Source organism: Hyperolius riggenbachi, chromosome 7 (genome assembly GCF_040937935.1).
Source record: "Hyperolius riggenbachi isolate aHypRig1 chromosome 7, aHypRig1.pri, whole genome shotgun sequence".
Classification (NCBI taxonomy): Eukaryota; Metazoa; Chordata; class Amphibia; order Anura; family Hyperoliidae; genus Hyperolius; species Hyperolius riggenbachi.
This window is the reverse complement of record NC_090652.1, coordinates 75,297,927-75,317,176: the sequence shown is the minus strand read 5'-3', so window position 1 is coordinate 75,317,176 and position 19,250 is coordinate 75,297,927. Positions and strand designations below refer to the sequence as shown.

The 19,250-nt window shown below is 47.0% G+C and overlaps 1 protein-coding gene across 3 annotated transcripts in view; it reads right to left on the bottom strand.

The window, feature by feature from the left end:
- LOC137525557 (melanin-concentrating hormone receptor 1-like) overlaps nucleotides 1-19,250 on the bottom strand; it is a 122,457-nt gene that overhangs the window by 33,923 nt on the left and 69,284 nt on the right. The gene's annotated exons all lie outside the window — the stretch shown is intronic.

Here is a 19,250-nt window from a genome sequence, read left to right as displayed (position 1 = left end):
TAATTAGGGATATGACCCTCTGGTCTTTTCTCAATTTCGATAGGAAAAATTAGGTAAAATTTAAAAATTAATTGACCACAAAATGCATCCTAAAACTTACTCCTCAACTTCTCCCGTGCATGGAGATACCAAATGCTAATGCTTCTGTCACACTGCTAGAGGACTGGGGGGCACAGAATCAACTGAATGCATTGAGCATTTTTAAAAATTTAAAATCCTAAGCAGAATTTTTGCATCATACTTCATTTATAGCGGTGCAAAAGGACCAAGACCCCTGAATACCCCAAAAATGGCCCCATCTAGAAAACTAGACCCCCAATGTATCCGGCAAATGGTAAAATTAGGGATTTAACCGTCTGGTCTTTGTTTCTGGTCTGGGGGAGAGCATTGGGGGTTGCGTCGCTCGTCCCGATATCACTCACCGTTAATGCCGCGCACCTGACAGCCTATGAGGGCCCGACATCTTGCAGCATGTCAGACCGATTTATGTGACCAATTTCGGCACGAAATCGGTCGCATTATCGATCGGGCATGCACTTGGACTTTCATCCGATTCGATTATAATAATCAAGTTGGATGGTCGATCGGCCGCCAAGTTGCCTGATGGCCTAGCTTATTTTATTTCAATTTTTTTTAAAGCGGACCTGAACTTAAAACTTCTGCTCTAAAAGATAAGCAACAGCATAATAACATTAAAACTATGTACCCACATCGCGAATGTCGCACCACAATAACGACTTGCTAAGATCCCCAATGACTCCCACGCAAAGTATTGCAATTGCTTAAAGTCCCGTTCGCTCCCAGCATGTAACGTCGCGTGACGTCGTACACACGACGCAGGAAGAGGAGTCGCTGACAACTGTTGTCAAGGGGGCGTCGCAGGATCTGTTGGGTGGTGAGTACCCAGCTTAAAAAAAGCAAGCATTTATTTGTTACAGTTGATATTTATTAATGACCTAGTAGATGCAGTAGTGAGCAATGTTGCTATTTTTGCAGATGATACAAAATTGTGCAGAATCATTAACTCTCAGGAAGATAGTGTCATATTGCAACAGGATCTGGATAGGATGGCTATATGGGCACATACATGGCAGATGAAATTCAATGTTGACAAATGTAAGGTCATGCATTTTGGACGTACGAATGGTCTAGCACCATACAAAATAAATGGGATACAGTTGGGGACATCAAACTTGGAGAAGGACTTAGGAGTACTCATTGACAACAAGTTAAATAATCGTACTCAATGCCAAGCAGCTGCAGCTAAAGCTAACAAAATTTTGGGATGCATTAAAAGGGAATAAAAACTCGAGATGCTAGCATAATATTGCCCCTGTTTAACTCTCTAGTAAGGCCACATCTGGAATATGGAATTCAGTTCTGGGCACCACATTACAAAAAAGATATTGCAGTTTTAGAGCAGGTGCAGAGACGAGCAACAAAATTGATGCGTGGGATGGAAGGTCTCACTTATCAAGAAAGGTTAGATAAACTGGGTTTATTTAGTCTAGAGAAAAGACGCCTTAGAGGGGATCTAATTAACATGTATAAATACATCAGAGGGCAATATAATACCTTGGCGGATGAGCTTTTTGTCCCTAGGCCTTCTCAAAGGACTAGAGGACATGATCTGCGCATGGAGGAAAAACGTTTTAGCCATTTATTTAGGAAAGGGTTCTTTACAGTAAGAGTGATTAAGATGTGGAATGCATTGCCACAGGAAGTCGTTATGGCAAACTCTATACCTGCATTTAAAGGGGGCTTAGATGCTTTCCTTGCGTTGAAAGACATCCATGGCTACAATTACTAGGTAATGCCTAATGATGTTGATCCAGGGATTTTATCTGATTGCCATCTGGAGTCGGGAAGGAATTTTTCCCTTTAGGGGCTAATTGGACCATGCCTTGTAAGGGTTTTTTCGCCTTCCTCTGGATCAACAGGGATATGTGAGGGAGCAGGCTGGTGTTGTACTTTGTACTGGTTGAACTCGATGGACGTATGTCTTTTTTCAACCAAAATAACTATGTAACTATGTAACTATGTAACTATGATACAAATCCTGCAATAAATCTGCACTGTTTCTACTTCCTGCTTTCATGGAAGCAGACATATTGTTAACAGCCTGTGTTTTAAAATGAGCTTATCTGCCTTATCTGCTGTGGCAGTCAGGTGACACAGGGGAGAGATCAAATTACAACTTTTGATTAGACACAAATGAGGGAGAATTAGACAGGCTAAACTCAGTACATACAGGGTGCATTTCCCTGTGTTCCTTCTGTCCTGTGCAAGAGTTCAGGTCCACTTTTTTTTTAATTATGTTATTTTTTATAAATATATATATATATATATATATATATATTACTAACTGGAAATTATCTGTCTCTCTATAGATAATTTCCAGGCTGCAACATACCTATGATCACATGACCACTGTGATCATGTGACCCCCAGAGCAGCCGTACAGAGCCGGGTCCCGTAGTATACCGCCAGGAGGAGAGGCACACGGATGGATGTCCGTGCAGCTTCTCCTTAATTATTATGACTGCAGTGATCACATGATCACTGCAGTCATGTGATCGGAAGAGATGCATGCAGAGCGTCGATTGGCCGCTCTGCTACTCCCCACGGGACCTTCACAGCACCTGAAATCCTAAATGAACAACAGAGTACCCTCTATATGAGGGGACTGTTAATAAAACTTAACTTTTAATAATGATTTATAAAATTCACTAACTGCTTTCATAACAAATACATACTCTGTGTAAATAACTGAGCTAGGGGTACATTATAAGTACAACAATATGATTGCCATCACACCCCTTCAGCTCAGCGATATCATAAAGTATATTACACAATACCCCCCACCAAAAAAAAACCCAACATGTTTCACTTCTAAAATGAAGCTTTTTCAAGGGAAGACATAATGTGCTTTAAGTGCAATAGTGCTAGGGTGTAAAATACAAGATAATAAAATAACAAAGAGCTAGTGAGCGTGTCCGCTCATGATAGCAGTCAAACCAGACTGATTTTCAACCAGCCTTTTTATAGTGATCACTGGTCACATGGGGAGGGGGATGTAATCAAACAGCCCCTCCCTATTAGAAAGAGGTCTCTTAATTGGTCTAAAGCCCCATCAATCACTTCACAGCCAATCATTTTTGGTTCCATACGGTCCCATGTAAACTGATTGAACACTTTACAGTGATTACAAATTGCCATAAAGCCCATGGATCATACCTTAATCGCTGTGCTATAAAGCATTGTTCACTACACATCCATCACAGTAGTATAAGCTGATAAAATCCTATTTCCTTAGTTTGCCGAGATTCAGCGTTTCTGATTGGTCCCTGCTGCCTCTGACATCACCCACAGTCTTCCAGCCAGTCAGAGAAGAATCAGGTACCACGGGACCCGGCTACAGTGTACTAGTGGGTCCCGTGGAATACTTGTGGCGGGGGAGCGGGCGGCTGCAACTTCTGAGCGCCGTATAAATACAGCGCTGTGGCTGAGAACTGACAGCCATGCTCCGTATATAAATGCCACTCGCAGGGCCGGCTTAAGGGGCCCTGTGGCCCTGGGGAAAACTGTAGCGTTGCCCCCCCCCCCCCCCCCACTGCTGCCATTGCCCCTCTGCTTCCCGGGGCCCTGCAAGTATAATAACAGCAATAATCACCTATTAGTCCTGGCGGGTGAGCGGACGGGCAGCGGCTGCACTCTGAGACATGCTCCCTCCCTCCCACTCTATGACCCGGCGCTTCATGTGTAAACACACGCCGGGTTATAGAGTGGAAGGGAGACAGTGTGTCTCTGAGAGCAGCCGCTTCTTGTCCGCTCACCTGCCGGGACTAATAGGTAATTATGGCTGCTGTTATACTTTCAGTGCCCCGGGGAGCAGGGGGAGCAGGCAAAATGTAGCAGGGTCGGCGCTGCGGAGGCCTCAGCAGAAGTCGGGGCCCCAGGGCAAATGCCCCCTTTGCCTCTATGGTAGCGCCGGCCCTGGCCGCTCGGTAGTTAAATGGTTAACGGATCCAATGGATCAGTTGCAGGCTGACAAGTGTGAACCCCTCCTATATATAAAGTAGGAGCTGTTCACTGTCAGTTTTGCAATGAGCAGAGAACGGGTAAAAAAATGTGCCTTACGCAGCAAGCTGTGCATTTTCAAAAACGCAAAACGCACATGTATGCATTTTTACATGCGGTCCCTAGACTTTCATTAATGACAAAAACACTGGCGTTATGGAAAATGCTAGCGTTTTTACCACTAATGAAAGTCTAGGGGCCGCATGTAAAAACGCAAATATGTACGTTTTACATTGTGTGTTTTTGAAAACGCACAGCTTGGTGCGAGTTTTTCAAAACGTATGTAAAACGCACATGAAGTATCTCAATAGAGAAGCAGAGGAATGAGTTTCTACATGCTTTTTTTTTTTTAAAATACAAATATAATACTGTATTTTACTCCATTGATTACTAAAAATAATAAAAACTGAAAGCACTAAAAACACATGCATTCAAAAACACAAGTGTTTTTGCCTAGTGTGTTCCCAGCCTGAGTAATTATGGGGTAGACAGACTGATGAGAGGCCAGTAAAATTGACATTCCAAATTAGCACACATCAATCTTACTGGGTTAATGCTAGCATGTCATGTGTGCATGTCAGCTTTACATGCCTTCTGTAAACCAACAGCAATTAGTGTTGACTGGCAAATATAGTATGTGGGAGGTTATGCCTCCTGATTGACCCAGCGCTGACTCAGCTGTTATCTAGATGGGTGCCAGTCCAGCCGCAATATGGGGTGATTAGAGATGAGCTTAAAGAGGAACTGCAGTGAAAATAACTTAATAAATAAAATTGCATTTTATTTACAATATTCATTTATAATTTAGTCAGTGTTTGCCCATTGTAAAAGATTTTCACTTCCTGATTTACATTCTGGAATTTATCAGAGGTGGTGAGCTATTTAGTCCCGTCAGGTGCATTACTGCGGAATGTTTGTTTCTGAGAATTCCAAAGCCGGTGTAAATAATGCCTGGTCTCTCAGAATGCTCTGGGAGGAGAATGCGAGATATAGCGAGTGTTTCTGTAATGTGTGGGTATCCTGAATAATTTACTGCACACTCCATTACAGTGCCTCTTCAAAATGTGGCTTGATGTGAATGCGTTGCTTTACAGTGACTGGAATAGGTATGGGCATAACCACAACTTTCTATCCAGAATGCTGTTGACTAAACGAATACTTTCTAATTAGCCCTTAGCAAAATTGTAGTTCAGCCCCCAATCATTTTGATTCCTGTAAATAAAAAATCTGTTGGAAAGCCAAATCAAAAGCTCATCTATGTTCAGGATAATAGCATGAAAATGATATTTCATGGCATTTTCTTTAAAGGGACCCCGAACAGTGGATAAAAATGAAATCGGGACTTACCTGTGGCTTCCTCCAGCCCACCGTAGAACACGAGGTCCCCTGGCTCCTCTCCCAGTCCCGCTTCATTACTAGCGACACCCGGGCCGAGTGTTGGCCCCACACTTCCTGAACGGTGACGTTTCACGTCATCACGACGGCCGGCATAACAGTCCTGCGCATGCATGGTTTTTTCAACTCTGAACTGCGCATGTGCAGGACTGTCACTCCGGCCGCCGTGATGACTTGGAACGTCACAGTTCAGGAAGTGTTGGGCCGACACTCGGCCCGGGTGTCGCTGGTAATGAAGCGGGACTGGGAGAGGAGCCAGGGGACCTCGTGTTCTACGGTGGGCTGGAGGAAGCCACAGGTAAGTCCCGATTTCATTTTTATCTACTGCTCAGGGTCCCTTTAAAGTGGACACGAGTGCTTTGTTTATATACACTTATAGGTCCACAATAAATGTGCCCATACATCTATCGATGATGCGCAGATTCACACAAGAGACAGATCTCTTTCTGACTGAATCTGATCAGAGAGATCTGTCAGCTGCCCATACACTGCAGGCCAATTCCTGATCAATTTCAGCATGATATTTATACACTGGGGGGACAGCGCTGGGGGTTTCATCGCTCGCCCCAATATTGCTCGCTATTATTGCCGCACACTCAATTGACCACGACGGCCTGACATCTTGCAGCATGTCCAGTCGGTACATACAATCAATTTTGGCCACATCGATGAGCGGGCATGCTTTTGGCGGCACTGATTTTTTTTTTATCTGATACAATAATAATGATCGAATCAGATGGTCGAGCATCCGCCAAGTCAAGTAGTGTATGGTAGGATCCATCTTCATATTGCAGTTGTTGTGCTAAAGGCATACATGTTAAAAGGGCGCCGGGTTAATTTGGGTGCTCGAGATGGTCACTAGTAAAATATCATAAAATGATTCTATATTCTACTGTTCAGCAGAGGGAAATCTGAAAGTATAATATTGGTAAATTTTACCAAATTGTACCAATATTTTACTATCGTTTAACCTAGTCCTCTTCTCACACAAGCCCCACCCTCCACCCCCTTTACTGATGCCTGACCCTAAAAAGTCTCCTTCCTATGCCTAACAATAACCAACAGCCCTGCCCCCCCACTGATGCCTAACCCTAACCTAACCAAATGAATGCCCTGTTCTTTCCTCACTTGTAATCTTTTTGTCACATTGGGATTTTTGTGCACATGTTGAATGGCAAGTTAGTAGGTTGGTATGGCCCATATTTCTTTTTATCATCCCAACATGCACACACAGCATGTATCTCCATAGTAAAAGTGAGGAGGAAGCAATTCAGGGACGGTAAAGGTGTGTACACATAAAACAGAATTTTGTCTGCTGAAAGCAGAAGGTATTATGCGATTATTCACATTGGAGTGTACATATGCTAGTCTAAACATGGCAGAGACAGGCCCCAACTAGCCCTCTCTGCCAATAATCTAGCATGTGTACAGTGCTCCGATGCTTTGCTAAAAGATCTGGAGGGCCAGATCATCTCAGCCTAGCACATTGTCGCTCTCCTTCTCCCTCCATAGAGCAGCAGAATGTGTTGCTAGCCTATTGGCTAGCAATGCGTCTGTACAGCAATTGGCCCCAGTCTGTTACCTTCAGATTGTTCAGATACAGCCTGAGGCCTGTTTCTCACTTGTGATGTTCCGTTGCCATACGATTGTTCTTTACTCGTACTGCAACAGTCTCGCATTGCGCATTCCTGCGACGGTGCCCACTGCAATGTGATCAGTGACAGCCCCATAAGGCTATCATTGCTTCTGCGTGTGTGACACCACGCACTACAATGAAGGAAGTATAAAAGTGGCCTTATTGTCACTTTATTTTGGACTGAGGGTAGGAACACACTAGGCAGAAACGCTAGCGTTGCGGAAAACGCAGCGGAAAAATGCACATAATGCAAGCCAATGGGCCGCATGAAAAAAACACATGTTTCCATTCTGCAATGTGCGTTTTTAAAAATGCAGGTGCATATTTTTCTAAAACACATCTAAAACGCATATAATGAAAGTCAATGGTAACGCAGAGGTATAGTGCGTTAGTATGCAATTTTTTAAAAAACAAGTTTGATTATGTATTTCCACTTCCTGTCGACTTCCTAGTGATTTGCATAAAACCATTCCTGTTCTCTCTATACACGAATAACTGCACATCCACTGCTGCTTGAGAGTGACGAGCAGGCCTACCGCCAGGGAGTCTGCAACTGGTGTAGAGAGAATGGGCTAGTTCTTAACACGGCCAAAACCGTGGAGATGGTAATCGACTTCAGGAAGTATGCCAGTAATCCCCTCCCGATGTACATCGAGGGTACCGAAGTCGCTAGGGTTCCCAGCGTCGGCCTCCTGGGTACAACCATCTCGGACGACCTGACCTGGAGGGCAAATACCACCGCAACTCAGAAGAAAGGACAACAAAGACTCTTCTTCCCTCGCCAACTAAATAAGTTCGGTATGGCCCAAGAACTTCTGAGGTTCTTCTACTCTACGACAATCGAGTCAGTTCTCTGCTCATCCATCCTGGTCTGTTTCACTAGCTGCACCAAGATGACGCCCCCGCAGGTTGCCTCGGTCACATGGCTCCTGTAACTATGTAGCTTTTTCATAGTTCCAGCTCTTTTAGACTGTTTTTTGTTTTGTGCCTCAGTTGCTGTAGTTAGTTTAGTTAGTGTTAGTTAGTTTCTGTTAGTTTTTAGTTCCGTAGTTAGGGCAGCAGTCTCTGTCTGCTACTCACCTGATGCCTGCACGCTGTTCATCACACCACGGGGTCCCATGCCGGCCCTCAGCTCCACTCGACTGTTGCCACCGCTCCTGATCTCCACCTCGCGGTCTGCGGACATCAGTTCCTGCCGCATGCGCCGGCCGCAACGGAAACATCCCGACTTCTGACCAGCGCTGCAACTCCTGCCTCCGGCTACTCACCCGGCGCTAGTACAATACCTGGTCCCTCGCCGGCCCTCTGCGTTGGGTCTCCGGATGCCGCCGCTACAACTCCTGCCTCCCACGCTGCTCACCTGACGCCCTCAGAATCATCACGTCTCCTGACCACCGCCGCAACTCCTGCCTCCGGCTGCTCACCCGACACTGTTACACCACGTGGTCCCTCGCCGGCCCTCTGCTTTGGGTCCCCGGATGCCGCAGCTGCAACTCCTGCCTCCCACGCTGCTCCGGCTGCTCACCTGACGCCCTCACTCCACGTGGCCCTGGTCCACCGCAACGCCGGGCCCGGCCTGTCTCCTCCGCTGATTCCACTACCGCACTGCAGCCAGGGCCTCCGGTGGCAGCACCATGCAACACCTCACTGGCAACAGAGGACTCCGCTCTACAGACTCCAGCCTCTAGGACCTGTGGCCCCCGGGACCACACACACACCTCCAGCTGATGCAGATCCTCCGGCCTGTGGCTGCCCGTGTTATCACTCCAATGGTGAGTCCCACTGCTGGTATCCCCTCTCTCGGCCTGCTGCCTGCTCAGCCTGCTGCCTGCTCCATACCATCTACCTCTGCCTCATACTGTGCTGTGCTGCCTGCTCCTTACAACCTACTGTGCCGTGCTGCCTGCCATACCTACCCTCTGTGCTGTGCCTCACGCTGTGCTGCCTGCTCCATACCAGCTACCCTGGCCATATGCCGCGCTGTGCTACCTGCTCCACACCATCTACATACCACCTACCTGGGCCACATACTGTGCTGTGCTGCTGTCTACTGTGCCATCATATGTTGTACCGTGCTGCCTGCCATACCATCCCTAGGTGCTGTGCTGCCTATCCCTCTCAATCTACTGATGCCTCATACTGAGCTGTGCGGCCTGCACCATACCATCTACCCTGGCCTGATACGGTGCCCGTTCCATACCATCCTTGGGCAACATACTGTGCTTCCTGCCCCATACAACCTATCTGTGCCTCCTACCATCCATCTGGGCCATACACTGCGCTGCCTGCTCAATATCACCTACTTTTGCTCCATACGGCGCTGTGCCATCTGCTCCACAACACCACCTGGTCCATATACCGTGCTGCCTGCTCCCTACAATCTACTGAGCCACCCGTACCTACTGTGGTACTTGCGGTACTTTGGGCCATGGGCTCTGAACGGTCACAAAACACTGCCACTCTATCCAGAGAGGCCCTCCTCAAATGGGAACCCCCTGACAGCCCCAAGTCTACACCAAGCTCCCCCCTGTGGGATGCTGTCACCGCCCATATCAATTACCTTGTCTCCAAGCAAACACCTAACAAACGCCGTCACAGAGGTAGGAGGGCTGGAGCCCAGGTCCGACTCAAAAGAAAAGGGCTACGCACTCCCGTCCCTGCCATCCTACTTGCAAATGTCTGCTCACTCCCCAACAAACTGGACGAGCTGCTCCTCCTACTCGGTAGCAAACCCCAGATCAGCAAGAATACCCCTGTTCTCTGTTTCACTGAGACCTGGCTGTGCGACAACATCCCCGACCACTCTCTATATGTACCAGGCTACAACCTCCTAAGAGCAGACCGCGACGTAGCCCTCTCTGGGAAAAAGAGGGGTGGGGGTATCTGCTTTTACATCAACACCTCCTGGTGCTCCAACATCACCACTCTCAACAAGACCTGCACCCATACCTCCCAACATTTTAAAATAGGAAACCGGGACACTGGCCACACCCCTAACCACACCCCCAACACACGCCTACCATCTTTTTTTAAGATTTTTCTTTTAATTAATTTTTATGCCCTTATATTTTTTTTTTACCAAATATAGCCTCATACACCCTGCCCGTGGGTGGGGAGGAGGGTAAGGGTGCCCATGGGTGGGAAGGAGAGTGAGGATGGGTGCCACTGCAAAAAAAAAATGATCGAGGCACCAGCCGCGCCTGTGATATGCGGGATGCCGGCCATAGCATTACCACCTCCCTCCCTCCTTCCCTTGAGATCTGCCCCCCTGTGTCCCCGTTAGCAGAGTGCGCAGCGAGCGGAGCGGGCTGTCATTACCTGCGTCCATGCACGGGTACCGATGTCTGCATCCAGCTTCCTGCTTCCTGTGACGTCACAGGAAGCAGATTGAAGCTGGACATCGGTACCCGTGCATGGATGGACGCAGGTAATGACAGCCCGCTCCGCTCGCTGCTAACGGGGACACAGGGGGGGCAGATCTCAAGGGAAGGAGGGAGGGAGGTGGTAATGCTATGGCCGGCATCCCGCATATCACAGGCGCGGCTGGTGCCTCGATCATTTTTTTTTTTATCCACTGCCCACTGCCGCCCGGGACTTGGGGGGCTCATACCGTGACAGCGGGAGAGCCCCCCCAAATCGTGACGGTCCCGACGAGATCGGGACGGTTGGGCCCTCTGCCTGCACCCCAGATGTCGAGTTTCTGGTCATAAACTGCAGGCCTAAATACTCCCCCCGGGAGTTCTCTTCCCTTGTCCTCGTTGGGGTCTACATCCCTCCCGACGCATGCTCCAAGACTGCACTGCGAGCCCTCAGTGACTGCATCTCGCGGTGGGAAACATCCCTCCCTGAGGCTCTGTTCATCATCCTGGGCGACTTCAACAAGGCGAACCTACGACACGAGTTGCCCCGCTACAAGCAGCATGTAACCTGCCCTACCAGGAACTGTAACACCCTGGACCACTGCTACACGGTCCACAAGAACGCATACAAGGCCATTAAAAGAGCCCCTCTGAGAAACTCCGACCATAACACAATCCACCTGATCCCCACTTACAGGAGGCTCCTGGAGACCTCCAAGCCCACCGTCAAAACCATCAAAAAATGGACAGCAGAGGCAAAACTGGAACTCCAAGCTTGCTTTGACACCACCGACTGAACGACCCTGGAGGCCTCCCTCTCTTGATGAGTGGGCCGAGAATGTCACCTCCTACATTAGCTTCTGTGAAGAAGCGTGTGTTCCATCCAAGACGTTCAAGGTCTTCCCCAACAACAAGCCTTGGTTTAATGACAAGCTCCGCCGACTTCTGAAACGCAAGGAGGATGCGCACAGGACTGGCTCCCCTGAGAAATACAGAGAGGCCAGGTATGCCCTGAAAAGAGAACTGCGATCAGTAAAGAGGGCCTACTCCGATAAGCTGGGTCACTGCCTCAAATCAAACAACACACGGGAAGTATGGAAGGGCCTGAGAGCAGCCACGAACTTCAAACCCGCACCTCAGCCTGTGGCCCCGAACCTTCGGCTGGCGGAGGAGCTCAATGAGTTCTACTGCAGGTTCGAGCAACTACCGGACCAGCACGTGGTCCGAACAGCCACGGCTAAGGCGACCCCTCCCTCGGGTGAACTCAGCGCCCTGGCTCCTACTGCTCCCTCGGGAGAACTCAGCGCCCTGGCTCCTATTGCTGTCCATGAACTAGAGGTGCTCCGACACCTCCGTAAGCTGAACACCAAGAAATCCTCTGGCCCGGATGGAGTGTCGTCGATCTGCCTGAGAACCTGTGCCGAACAGCTAGCCCCTGTGCTCTCCTCCTTATTTGAGCGGTCATTATCAGACGGCACAGTCCCCTCCTGTTTCAAGCGGTCCACTATTGTACCGGTCCCCAAAAAAAACGGCAGCACTGAGCACAACAACTTCCGACCAGTGGCCCTAACTTCCAACATTATGAAGCTACTAGAGCGGCTGGTTCTGGCCCACCTGAAGAGGCACACGGATGCCCTCCTCGACCAGCTCCAATTTGCTTATAGGGCTAACAGATCCGTGGAGGACGCCATCAACGCCAGTCTGGCATACATCACTGAGCACCTGGAAAGCCCTGCCTCCTACGCCAGGATCCTGTTCCTGGATTTTAGCTCAGCGTTCAACACGATCTGCCCAGACACCCTGCTCACTAACTTGACGCAGCTCGGAGTAGATCCCACCCTTCGAACATGGATCAAGGACTTCCTGACTAACAGAACGCAACAGGTGAAACTCGGCAACTGCTACTCCAGCGTCAGAATCACCAATACAGGGGCTCCACAAGGCTGTGTACTGTCACCACTACTGTTCTCCCTCTATACCAACAATTGCATATCATCCACGGACTCTGTGAAAGTCATCAAATTTGCAGACGACACCACTATCATCGGCCTAATTGGCAGCAACGGAGAGCATGAGTACCGCAGTGAAGTTGAGAGAATCTGCAACTGGTGCGTAGACAATAACCTAGTACTCAATCCCGCAAAGACTGTTGAGCTAGTAGTAGACTTCAGGAGGAACCCTCCCCCCTGTCCTCATTGGAGGAACCGAAGTTTCTAGGGTGACATCTGTGAGGTTCCTCGGCACGACTCTCACTAACAACCTGAAGTGGGAGCAGAATACCACCAAAATTCAGAAGAAATCCCAGCAGAGGTTGTTCTTCCTGCGCCAACTGAAGAGATTTGGCATGCCCAGGGAGCTGCTGACCAGCTTCTACACTGCCACTATAGAATCCATCCTCTGCTCCTCAGTCATAGTCTGGTACACAGGCGCTACAGCCAGCGATAAACAGAAACTGCAGAGAGTCATAACTGACGCAGAGAGAATCATCGGGACTCCTCTTCCACCTCTTGATCTCCTCCACCCCGCCAGGATGAGGAAGAGGGCCACAGCAATCTCCCGTGACCCCTCCCACCCAGGTAGCCGCTATTTCAAGCTCCTCCCACTGGGCCGCCGCTTCAGGTCTATACCATGCAAAACCACCAGACGGAAGAACACTTTCTTCCCCCAAGCGGTACGGCTGCTGAACTCCAACTCCTGACAGGCCGGCCTACTGGCATGCACTAGCGGGGTCTTTCGGTCAGTTATTATTGGACTGCTCCTGCACGGCAGGTAGTAAAGCACTGACTGCTGACCCAGGACTATCACTTGTGTTGAACAGATTTATACCATCACTGTAGTTCTAAATTGTTTATGTGTGCGTCTTGTCCCTTTTTACTATGTCTAAGCCATGTGAACCACGATCAATTCCGAGTATAGCTCTCGCTGTATTTGGCGAAATAAAAATGATTCTGATTCTGATTCTGATTCTGCACTGCCAGTGACATATATAAACTCCAGAGGGTCATCAGCTCAGCGGAGAGGATTATTGGGATAACTCTTCCCCCACTAGATCTCATCTACAACACCAGACTGCGTAATAGAGCAATGAAAATTGTGGGCGACCCCTCTCACTCTGGCCACAGTTTTTTCAGGCGACTCAAACTGGGTCGGAGGTTCCGGTCCATCCCTGCAAGAACTACTAGGCGTATGAACACTTTTTTCCCCACTGCCATCAGACTCTTAAACTCAGTTTGTTCCACTGACCTCCCCTGTAGCCATCCGTGGACTAATATCTGACTTCAACTGTGGTTACTCTACTATCCACCCTGCTTAGGTCACACTACAATTATCTGCTGCTACACACTGCTGTCCCTGCTAGACCCGCAATGCTCTACTTCAACGTGTATTACTCCCGTCCTGTTGCATTACTTTTGTTTTTGTTGTATTACTCTTGTCTGTTGTATTACTCTTTCTGTGCCTATCAATGTGCCAAATCCAATTCCGGGCACTGCCCAACCGTGCTTGGCGAAATAAACAAATTCTGATTCTGATTTTAAAATGCTTAAAAAAAAACTCAAACAAAACGCATATGCGATTTATATATGCGATCCGCAAATGCATTAAAACGCATGTAATACGCAAGAAAAACTCATGGGCGGAACAAAAGCGCAAAACACAAACGCACAGGAAACGCACTAAAAGGCACAAACGCATATGCAGCAAAGCGCCCACCTTTCCCGCACTGCCTAGTGTGTTCTTCCCCTGAGAGGTTACAACCCCACCCGTGTACATGACTGCTTGCATTTCATTGATCACAGCCTCTCATTAAATACAAAACAATCCTGAATCGTCTTAAAATGGAGGAACGGAACACAAAGCAATAAACACAAATCAATTAGAATTCAAAGCAGATAAACGCTGCTCTGAAGGGTCTCCTTCAAAATTACTACTTCGCATTTAAGATCTGCCCAAAATGCTTCAGAAAAGCGAATGCAAATGAGTGCAAATGCAAAAAATAGACACCAGTGTACAAAAGCCTGAGTGATTTCCCCTGACAGAGCCAGATACAGTAATTGCACCAAACAGTTGTAAAAGGATATACATTTCACAGGATGTTTTTTTGTGTCCAATATAATGAAAGTTGGAAGTGCGTCACTGTTCACAGAAACAGGCCAGTATTTCTTTCCAGATGATACAAAGTTGTGCAGAATTTTTTACATACAGGAAGATATATGCAGAAAGATCTGGATAGGATGACTACAGCAGATATCCGGAATTCAGACAACCGGAAGTCTCACCTAACCGGCATGCTTGATGGATAACTTAGGCCTTTTGGGGGGCTTTTTGGGGTTGCTGACAGGCTGTAAAATACTTACCGAGCCTCCAGTGACGTCTAGCAGCCTTCATGTAGCTCCTCGTGGGCTCATAGCGGTTTCTGGCGTCTATCTACAGACCCAATGAGGGTAAGGCGACACCCCAGCTTGCGTGAATGGAGCAAGCCGGAAAACCACTAGGAGCCCACGAGGAGGTAGAGGAAGGTTACTAGACGTCGCTGGTGGCTCGGTAAGTATTTCAAGGGGGAGGTTTGTGCTTTTTCATCCGGTAAGCACATGTATCCGACATCAGGCGATCCCTGCCGTATACTAGGGAGTGCTGCATATGGGCAAGTAAATGCATTTTGGAAACCGCTAGTACCCATGGTCTAGCACCATATAAAATAAACAGGATACAGATTGGAGACATCAAACTTGGAGAAGGCCTTAAGAGTCCTAGTTGATGACAAGTTAAATAATTGTATTCAATGCCAAGCCGCTGCAGCTAAAGCAAATAAAAATGTGGGATGCGCAATAAAAGGGAAATAATAACTTGGGATGCTAGCACAATACTGCCCCTGTTTAGCTCTCTTGAAAAGCCACATCTGGAATATGGAATCCAGTTCTGGGCACCACATTACAGGAAAGATATTGCAGTCTTAGGCAGGTGCAGCGATGAACAACACAACTGGTTAAAGGGATGGAAGGTCTCACTTACCAGGAAATGTTAGATAAACTAGGCTTATGAAGTCAGGAGAAAAGACGCGTTCACAGTGGGATGTTGCCTTGTTTTCCCTGCATAACAGGAATGCAAGGGAATGAAAAACATTTGTGCCGAATGTTATGGCCGCATTGCGTCACACACAGTGAAGCATACTGAACCTGTTAACTTGGCAGAGGTGCCAAGCGTGTATTGGACCGTCAGCTGTGTGATACTCCTTTTGTTTCATGCCTGATGAAGCGGGAGAGTGCCCGTGAAACGCGTTGCGACTTGTATCTTGGAGTATGTGAATAAATTGTCTTTACCTTGAACGACAGCATCGTGTCTATTTGGGAGTGGTCGGCCCACCGCCGCCATCCGAATATTTTAAACATTTTTGCATATTTTATCCTTTTTGCGCCTCTATACATCTACATGTTAACTCACGCTTTTTAACTGCACCCTCTTGTACTGCAATGCACCTGCTGCACTGTGAATGTGGCTTGAGGTGGTGCATAGCTGTGTGACAAGACGCGTTACAAAGTGCCTGTTATGCCGCACCACTTTGGTAGAAGGCCTTAGAAGAGATTTAAATAAAATGTATAAACAGGGCCGGTTCTAGTAACAGTGGGACCCCAGGGCAAAATTAACCAGAGGCCCTCCAACAGACATCCCCAGACAAAAAAGTGGCATTAGGGGCCCATTGTAGCAGCCAAATTTCCTTCCTGGGCCCTTTGGCAGTGTTGCATCTCACCTGCCCACCAGCACAGGTGAAACACTACTCTTCTAGAGACTCTGCAGAGGCCACTGGGAGGAACAATTAAGGGAGGAGACACTTTGGGGGCCCCTACAAGCTCTGGGGCCCTAGGGCGATTGCCCCCTTTGCCTCTATGGTAGCTCTGGCCCTGTGTATAAATACATCGGAGGGCAATATAAAAACTTGACAGATTAGCTGAAAAAGAAAAGGGGACACTACCTGCATATGGAGGAAAAAAGTTATTGCCACCTATTTAGGAAGGGGTTCTTTACAGTAAGAGTGTTTAAAAAGTGGAATATATTTCCACAGGAAGTAGTTAAGGCAAATTCTATCTGTGTTAAAAGGGGGCTTAAATACTTTCCTTGTATTGAAGGGAATCCACGGCTATAATTACTAGGTAATTCCTGGTGGTGTTCATCCATTAATTGTAATTGATTGCCAACTGGAGTTAAAAAGGATTTTTTTCCCGTTTTAGAGCTAATAGGGCCAAGTCTCGTAAGAGTTTTTCGCCTTCCTCTGGATCAAGTGGGATATGTGAGGGTGCAGGCTAGTGTCAGTGTTATAATTAAACAAACCTGAATTACAGTTACAAACACAATTGTACCTATTTGAAAAACATTTTACAACCTAACTTTTAATAGATTTGATATAAATGTCTGTCTCTACAGATATCTCAATAGTATTCTGGAGAGGGGATTGGGAATCCCTGAAAACCTTGCATAGCCTTTATTTGGCTCTAATCAGTATTATGGTCTACCCCTTTTCCCCAGACTGATATAACTACATACTATACACACATCACCCCACAACAACCTGAGATAGTTACATAGTTATTGGGTGGAAAAAAGAGTTCAACCAGAAAATAAAGTACAACACCAACCTGCTCCCTCACCTATCCCTGTTGATCCAGAGGAAGGTGAAACCCCCTTACAAGGCATGGTCCAATTAGCCCCAAAAGGGAAAAATTCCTTCCCGACTCCAGATGGCAATCAGATAAAATCCCTGGATGAACACCACTGGGCATACCTAGTAATTATAGCCATGGATGTCTTTCAACGCAAGGAAAGCATCTAAGCCCCCTTTAAATGCAGATATAGAATTTGCCATACCAACTTCCTGTGGCAATGCATTCCACATCTTAATCACTCTTACTGTAAAGAACCCTTTCCTAAATAAATGCTTAGAACGTTTTTCCTCCATGCGCAGATCATGTCCTCTAGTCCTTTGCGAAAGCCCAGGAATAAAAAGCTCATATACAAGCTTTTATATTGCCCTCTGACATATTTATACATGTTAATTAGATCCCCTCTAAGGTGTCTTAAAACCCAGTTTATCTAACCTTTCTTGGTAAATGAGACCTTTCATCCCTCATACGACATGTTTCACCCCTTTAAAAGAGGGGCTTCATCAGGGGCAAATACAGGCATTTGAATCAAATCTATTAAAAGTTAGGTTTTAACATGTTTCTCAGATAGGTAAAATTGTGTTTGTTAGTGTTATGCTAGCACCATACAGTTCAGGGCCATAATTACAAACTACCTGGCCAACCCAGAAAAGATTTGCCAGTCAGGTCCCCACCTTCCAGTCCCCCCATCTCCTCTTCCAGTAACGGAACAGGTATTCTTTGCTCTCCTCTTCAGTGTAGCTCCATGCTGTGCAGCCAACCACCATGTGCATGGTGATTGGCTGCCAGATGCACAACTACACTGAAGAAGGGTGAGGACTGAGGAGGACCTGTCATGCCGCTGGAAGTAGGTAATGTATAATGCTCTGCTGCACCACTCTGCATTTAACTCTGCATATGCTGACAGGAGCAGGCCCCTTAGCCCCTGGCCAGAAAGCACAGTGGGCTAATGGAGATTGATAAAAAAAAAAATAACCCACATTCTACAGCTTATCAGAGATCTGTGTTTGAATCTTGGCTCTTCCTGTTCAGTAAGGCTGCACCTATTCAGTAGGAGACGACTCCCTAACACTACTACTGCCTACTGAGCATGCACTAGTGGCTGCAGCTCTAGCACTTTGAGTCTGCCAGGAGAAAAGTGCAATACAGTATAAATGTTATTGTGTGATCTTTGTTCTGGTGCATGTCTGTGTGTTTGCAATGCACTTAGTGTCTGCACGTGTGACTAAATGCCATGAATTGTAATTAAACAATCTAATAGCTGAATCTGAAAGCTTTATTGTTTATGTGCTGTTTATGTGCTGTTTTCTGCTAGGTGGATCACAGAAGTTATGCCCAGTACACACCATGCAATTTCCTGTCAGATTGATGATCGAATTGATCATTTCCAACAGGTCCATTTTTATTTCCGATCATTCTTTTGATTGATTTTGTATAGAAGTGATGGGAAAATCAATCAGAAAAATGATTGGTCGGATATTATAGATTTGACCAGTCAATCTCGCATGGTATGTACCAGATATTAATACCAAGGTATATGAAGTTGTACCAAGTCAAATCAAGATTAAATCTGAATATATCAAGGTGTTTCCTGGTGTGTCAGTGTTCCCCTGTGTTCACTGACAAAAGGAGAAATAATTAAACAACTTGTTCTATCTGTATGAAGCATGGACTTATTTGGGTAGTGAAAGGGTGAGTGGGGGATAGGGATGGAATGGAAGCAGTCTTGTTTCCGTAAGAAGAGTGTATTCAGCCCTGTGTCACAGTGACCCTGATACTGTGTATAGCGGCTAAAGAGCTGGATTAGTATGGAAATGCGCATTGTTGTTCTGTCCACAGAACAGGACAAAGAGTCTGGCAACTGCTGACAGTGAAGAAAGAGGAACGAGTCGCAATTAAGTGCAATTAACTGTGGCTATAATGCTGCAACCTACACAAAAGGATGAAGAATCATCTTGTATAAAATATCACATCTCACATGTTCGCTGCCGAGAATGGAACTAGATAAAACAGAGATGGATTAAGAAGAAATGGGCAGGGATGGGCTCAAATTCGAATTCGGGTGAATCCGGATAGTTGCTATCCGGATTTCACCCAGTTACCTGTGCGGGGTGTGCGGGGGAATCA